The 7,542-nt window shown below is 43.7% G+C and overlaps 1 protein-coding gene and 1 long non-coding RNA gene across 7 annotated transcripts in view; both read right to left on the bottom strand.

The window, feature by feature from the left end:
* LOC119461279 (uncharacterized) overlaps positions 1-7,542 on the bottom strand; it is a 463,000-nt gene that overhangs the window by 60,158 nt on the left and 395,300 nt on the right. The gene's annotated exons all lie outside the window — the stretch shown is intronic.
* LOC125947511 (uncharacterized) lies at positions 269-3,507 on the bottom strand. Its single transcript, XR_007468348.1, has 3 exons — positions 2,640-3,507; positions 1,243-1,330; positions 269-292 (listed from the first exon to the last, which is right to left on the bottom strand). It is a non-coding gene; the product is annotated as an uncharacterized LOC125947511 (long non-coding RNA).

The raw sequence follows: 7,542 nt of genomic DNA on the forward strand, positions 1-7,542 counted from the left end.
AGATTAATAATGATCCTGAACCAGCTGTACTCTCATATGTAGCCGAAAGAAATATTTCAAGCAATTCCACTAGTGCAGACTCATGTAGTGCAAAAAAGAAAACAAGTGCACCGATATTGAATTAAATGTTTTTATTGAACGATATAATACATTAATTTATTAAAATGCATGTCTTATGCTATCATCAAAAGAGAATATTTACATATTTAATGCTGCTTCCCCTTGGCAAGCATGGTTGGCAGGCTGGCCTTGACCTTCGTGTAAGCGGTTCCGAAGGTGCTGCAGGTGCATGCTGCAAATATGTAGATACAACAATGTGAGGCAAAAATAACAAATGTGTATTCTTTGTACGTTCATAAAGTAGCTTAATATATTCGCTCAAACCACTTAAGTCAATCCTTATTACGGTTTAACTATGCCTAATGGCTGCTTGTCAATACAAAACAGTAGCATCGCATAATGTTTCACTCTACCGTATGATGAACAATTAAACTGTTACAATTGCTGCTGGCGCCAGCAACAGTATGTTACATTTTATGACAAGCCCATATGACACATTAATGTACTTAATTAACCCAAATGATCTCTATATTAATTGCTGAAACTAGGCTACACAGTTCGGACTGTTTACATTTTTGGCTGGTAATTAAATATACTCGTGCGGAATAATATGCTCAAATGAGTGACTGGAGTATTGAACGTATCATGACAAAGATTGTCATTTATTTTCCTTAATACACATTTAAATGTCTTTCTTATACTCTTAACTGATACATCATTGGCCATAACTTCAATAGAAGGCAGATGGATTGATTGTGTTGATATGGTCACTTAGTTTCCTATAGATAATCATATCTTTTGGGCATGCTGACACGGTTGCAAGTTAGGTATACCACATGAGCACCAGAAATACCCCGTGAGCACTTTCTGTGTTGTGGCACGACACATATGTACCTCCTGGGAAACAAAATTGAACTGTCATTACAATGAATGCTATCAAAGTAAATAATTGAAGGCGCTCTATAACATAAGTATATTTTTCTAGAGTTTCGAGGTTCAGGACACTTAGGCAACGCAAAAAGATTGAGTAAGAAATGTCCCATGTCAGCATGCTTCACTTTCATTTCTTTTTCAGAAAATGATACCAATTTGTAATTTTTGGGGGGAGTTGAAATGCTTCAAAAATATGTTTAAGACAGCGATTCTCTGGAAACATTGTATGGAAATAACAAGACAGCATACCTATGTTGTCATTTTCAATTTCCCTGATGTTTTTCCAAGCTTTCCCTGGCTGTTTTCATGAAAATTCCCTGGCAGTCTATGACACCCGCTGTTTAGGGGCAATAAAAAATATTGTGGTTTAATGCTTGCATAATTGTAATTATAAAGAATGACACGTCAGTCACTTGAAATGCACTATTAGATTCAGCTGAGTTGAATCACTTGTTTAATAAAGCTGACAAGGGCTTGGCGAAGTTCGTAATTCATGGCAACACGAGCACAGCACAGAAAATCTTCAAACTCTCCTCAAACCCAATGGCTTCAGTTTCAAACGTGTAAAGCGTGCTTCCCCGAGCCACTAATTTATTGTTCTCCAATTCTTTCGGTTAAGTTGCGAAGCTGCGATTGACTGAGCTTATCGCGAGTTTCGTGCTCTGAAAGCTTTTGCGGTTATATATATTTATACTGGTTGCCAGGAGCCCCATAAATACTCCGACTTTTGACTTACGAAAACGGCAGCACACGCGGCTTGCTGATGCATGACCCGCAAACACGGCCTTTCATCTGAGTACGCTAGCATTTATTCAACTGTACTATCGCGATGGAAAGAAACGCGAACAGCGGAGCGCGTGGCCGAAGCATAACTGAATGTATAGTGCGCGCCGTCCAGTCATCACCATTCACAGGCGCGTATGTCCGGTTTGATTGCGCTGTGCGATGATGCACCCCCTATATTGCGATATTTTCTTTCTATTTTACTTCTCTTTTATTTGAAAACGACAAAAGGTGACGTCGCAGTAATGATGAGAGCGCAAACTGTACTAACAGAAACAAAAATATCGCAGTATAGGGGGTGCATCATCGCACAGAGCAATCAAACCGGACATGCGCGCATGTCCATGGTGATGACTGGACGGCGCGCACTATGCCTTCAGTTATGCTTCGGCGACGCGCTCCGCTGTTCGCGTTTCTTTCCATCGCGATAGTACGTCTCTTTTAGACAATTCGTCACTGTAGCACAATTTCGAGGTATATACATAAAGCGCTTTAGATGAGTTTTATTAGACAGGCAGCGCAGCGTTTATGGCCGCCGATCGAGCGCCACAAAACGAGACCTGCCCACAGTACGCCGCTTAACACACACAATCCGCGCTTATTTCTGCTCAGTATCCACGTTAAACATGGTGTATTCCCTTTTTCACGGACATTGACAATGACGGTGAAATGAACAAGCGCGAGCGATCGCTTGCCGTTAAACATTCCCTATAGTAGAATCGAGAACCCGAGCGCGTTTACAAAGCAAACGTCAAACCGACACTACGCCCGAGTCGCCTACATTACATGCAGCCGGTTCGCGCTACGAAATACGCTCACCTAGTCATGAGCTAGTGACGGAAAACATCTTCGCTAAAACTTACCGTTCAGTGTAGTTGACGTGTGATGCCACAAAGTCGAGACGAATACACAGACACCAAGGTGCAGGCAGCTCACCAGCAGCAACAAGCGTTGACTTGCCTGGCGCAGCCGTTGAGAATTCAAATCGACGCGGAGAGATGGCGCGCCGCCGTTGCTGCCGCTGCGCATGCGCAGGCGCTCCGGCCGGCGACGGCGTACGTGCTCCGAGAAATCTGAGCGCCTTTGCCCGTTTCTCTTCTTTTTTTTTTTCTTTTTTTTATTGTCGCTCTCTCTCTCTCTCTCTGCGTTCCATGCGCGCGAAACCGGTTGCTTTAACCTTCCATTTTTCAGTTCTTTCCATGGAAAAAGGAAATGCCTTGGCGCGCTGTATTACAAACGCTGTGGGCTATCGCATGGAGCAGGAGTGCACACTTGGATGAACGCAGTGTTTGTAAAAACCGTTAGCACGCACGTCAGGCGCTAGCATTATGGCCAGCGACGATGAGTAATGTAGTGCATTTCTAGCATAGCTTTCAACGTACCGCCAAATGGGATACCTAGCTGCGCACATGTTAGTGCAGTCTGTTCCGGTGATATGTCAAAGCAATCAATACACTAATGACGTACGCATATGCTCGGCCGCACAGGCATATAGCGCCTGGAAAGGACTGGGTGGGCTCAGAGTATCAGCGCACATTGTAAGTGAACGAGAAGCTTTAATGAATTTATAGCGCGGGATATCAGTCTGCGAAAAACCACCCGATGTTAGTGATGCAGCCTAGATATGGGGAGAACCTAAAGAGTATCTGAGAATCAGACGACACATAAGGCGCACACCACATACACGACATCGGTTCATCGCACACTAGCAAATTCTGCGTTGTCAGCTGTACACATTACAAGTCTCTGCATGTGCTGTTAGCATGATGCCTGTTTGTAATCCGCTTCTCGCTAAAACTGGCATTCATAACCTCGATTTACATGATTGGATCGGCATTTTGCTTTCTTTATTTTACTGCCGCAAAAGTAATGCTATGAAAAACAACTGTAAAGACTGTCTTGGGATTGCCGAGAGCGACTACGGAGGTCATATAATGTGGTGAACAAATGCGGAAGTATATACACCATGTCTATAATAAACTCTACAAGAAGGCTTTAAAGAAATGTCAGCAGTATATTCAATCCCAGTGGCTTATATCAAACGTAGCTCCGTATTATCCGCCTGTAACTCCGCTTGGTTACAGCGTACACGGGTTGGGCCGAGTTTAACGACTCTTGTCTATAGACGGCAAGTAAACCTGAAGCAATAACACTTTTACAATATCGGCTGTCCTTTAGTTCATCTCACAGCATACCGCAATCGGTATACGGTCTGTTCGCTCGAGTTAACATGATCTTGGGTGATATCCCACCCTATAGCCTTCACCGGGGGTGGGGGGGGGGATATAGGAAGCCATTAAAAATAATTTCAATCACATAGAAGTATATATGCCGCCTCCGTGTGGTTCGCAAGGAAAAATTATCGTTGGGGATGCATTCCCGACTAACTATAGGTGCCGGGCCCAGAGGTTACATGTTAACAACCAGTGCAATACTGGATGAAACTCGGCGAGCTAGCACACTCTTAAACACCTAATCATCTGGTAAAATAACAATTAAGGACTGCGTAATTCAATGACAGAGATGCCATGGTGACCTTTATTGCTTTTCTCTGTAGACATTCTATAAACTGACAATCGGCTAAAGAAATAGCAAACAGAAAAAATTTTGCATATAAACGGCGTATAGACCGCTAATATAGACAAAAAATACAATTTAACGACTTTTGTCAAGACTAAATTTATAGACGGGGAATAGATAAAAGAAGTAGACACCTTATCAACTTTCGCCTATAGAAAATCTATAAACCGGGCGTATACAAAATAATCAACACCTTATCGACTGTCGCCTATAGACAGTCCTTAGACACAGAATGAACAACAATAAATAGACACGCTATCGACTTTGGTCTATACGTAGTCTATAGAGTGGAAGATCACAATAAGAAACAAACAACTTATCGACTTCTTTCTGTAGACCGACTACATAATGGCAGTAGACAAAAAGAAATAAAAATCTTATTAACTTTTGTCTATAGACAGTCTATAGACAATGAATGGGCAAGAATAAATAGAAACTGTATCGACTTTTTGCTATAGATAGTCTATAGAGAGGAAGTAGACAAAAATAAACAGACATCTTATCCACTTTTTTCTGTAGACCGACTATAGAATGGGAGTAGACAAAAAGTAATCAAAATCTTATTAACTTTTGTCTATAGACAGTCTATAGACAATGAATGAACAAGACTAAATAGAGTCTGTATCGACTTCTTTCTATAGATAGTCTATAGAGAGCAAGTAGACAAGAAGAAACAAACATCTTATTGACTTCTTTCTATAGACTGTCTATAGAATGTGAGTAGACAAAAAGAAATAAAAATCCTATCAACATTTGTCTATAGACAGTCTATAGACAATGAATGAACAAGAATAAATAGAGTCTGTATCGACTTTTTTCTATAGATAGTCTATAGAGAGCAAGTAGACAAGAAGAAACAAACACCTTATTGACTTCTTTCTATAGACTGTCTATAGAATGTGAGTAGACAAAAAGAAATAAAAATCCTATCAACTTTTGTCTATAGACAGTCTATAGATTATTTATCAACAAAAGAACAAATCTATAGAAAGGCAAAGTTGTCTAGAAGAAGTCTATAGACATTCTACAGACAGTCTAAACTCATTTTTGTAAGGGTATCCGGCCTCCGGCTCCTTCTGCCCCTCGTCGTCCCAGAGCGTAGCTGGGCTGCTCTCTTCGGCTACGTGTCCCTTATCCCATTGGCCACGTAGCTGCGCGTGCACTTTTGTGCTTCTTCTTTTGCTTTCATGTTGTATTCCTTTGAGACCGCTCTTATTTTCTAACTTCTTCTTTCTTTATTTCTGTCACCGACTCCACGTGTCTTCTTGTTCTCTTCTTCTGTTTTTTCTTTTTCTTTCTTTCTTCATTTTGTGGCTCATGACACACATTCACAACTACGGCAGTGAATAACGAAGGCCAGACAGTGAGCTCACGTAAAATAAGCGCAGGCTCCATTCACCAAGCCGAGGAAGCCGCGATTGCGCTTGGTATAGGAGCATCGCGATACAGCTTCATAATATTGGACTCTATGTTAGCTATTAGAAGTTACACGCAAGGGTCGGTAGGCCCACGAGCCTCCGAAATACTGAGCGAACCGGCTGGCAAGGTTACGCTTATCTGGATGCCGGCCCACTCTGGGAATGGCGGGAATGAAATGGCCCACCGTGCTGCCCCAGAATTAATTAACCGGGAGGTGGAGGCATGTCCGGGACCGCTACCAGGTGGAACGACGACCAGTCACAGCTACAATGAAATTGTCACCGTTTACAGGGAGGACCGGCGGATATATCCACCACCGGATTCCACCACCCTTAGTCGAATGCAAGCCACGGGTCTCCAGAGGGCGCAAACAGGAAATTTTAGGTCCCAAAAATTATTTCTTATATATCCAAAAGCGAACATAATTCAAATGTAAATATTGCGACACAGATCCAGCCGATCAGCATCATGTTCTATGGGGTTGCAGGAATAATCCTCCACCAAGAAATCTCCTGCGGCAAGCTCCTTCACAGGAGGCGTGGGACTCCATACTAAAATCTAGTAACCCTCAAACCCAAGCCGGGTTGGCGGACTGGGTGGCGAAGGTCGCGGCCAGCTGGACGCCACCCTAGCCCCCTCTGCCTGATCTCGGCTCCCCTCCCCTTGTCTTCAATAAAGTTTATTTCCTCCTCCTCCTCCTCCCCTGAAAAAAAAAACTTCCAGGGGCTTTAGGGCAACCTACAATAGCGTTGCGTGTAGGCTCCCTAGGGCAGCCGTATGCTGAGGCGAAGTTGGAGAAAAAGAAAGCTGCAGTTGCCGGGAAGCCCGATAAGCCAGCCAGGGATCTTTGAATGCTATCGCGTTCCATCTTAAGGCGAAGCTTAAGCTTCCTCCAAAGGTTTATTTTTTTCCTCTTGCGTAGCATAGATTGGTACACGTTCTGGTTTAATGCGGTGTGTGTTTGTGTGTGTGTGTGTGTGTGGGTGGTGTGTGGTGTGTTGTGGTGTGTGTGTGTGTGTGGGTGTGTGGTGTGTGTGTGTGTGTGTGTGTGTGTGTGTGTGTGTGTGTGTGTGTGTGTGTGTGTGTGTGTGTGTGTGTGTGTGTGTGTGTGTGTGTGGGTGTGTGGTGTGTGTGTGTGTGTGTGTGTGTGTGTGTGTGTGTGTGTGTGTGTGTGTGTGTGTGTGTGGTGTGTGTGTGTGTGTGTGTGTGTGTGTGTGGTGTGTGTGTGTGTGGTGTGTGTGTGTGTGTGTGTGTGTGTGTGTGTGTGTGTGTGTGTGTGGTGTGTGTGTGTGTGTGTGTGTGTGTGTGTGTGTGTGTGTGTTGTGTGTGTGTGTGTGTGTGGTGTGTGTGTGTGTGTGTGTGTGTGTGTGTGTGTGTGTGTGTGTGTGTGTGTGTGTGTGTGTGTGTGTGTGTGTGTGTGTGTGTGTGTGTGTGTGGTGTGTGTGTGTGTGTGTGTGTGTGTGTGTGTGTGTGTGTGTGTGTGTGTGTGTGTGTGTGTGTGTGTGTGTGTGAAAACTTTATTTAAAGAGGTCCGGAGGCTCGACTTAAGCCGAGGCGGGCCTCTCCCACGTTGGCACTGTCAGGCCAAGCCCTTCAGCGACATCATGGGTCTTGAAGCAACGGGCTTTGTATTGCAGTGTTACACAGTTTCGTCTGCAGAATTTTCTTATGTTATCGGCACATGTGTAAGCGACGATGTGGTCACGTGCCTGGATTCTCGCTTGAAATAGCCTATGCTTTGATTCCCAAGAATAACCAGTTGGCAGT

The sequence above is a fragment of the Dermacentor silvarum genome, chromosome 8 (genome assembly GCF_013339745.2).
Source record: "Dermacentor silvarum isolate Dsil-2018 chromosome 8, BIME_Dsil_1.4, whole genome shotgun sequence".
In the NCBI taxonomy this organism is placed as follows: domain Eukaryota; kingdom Metazoa; phylum Arthropoda; class Arachnida; order Ixodida; family Ixodidae; genus Dermacentor; species Dermacentor silvarum.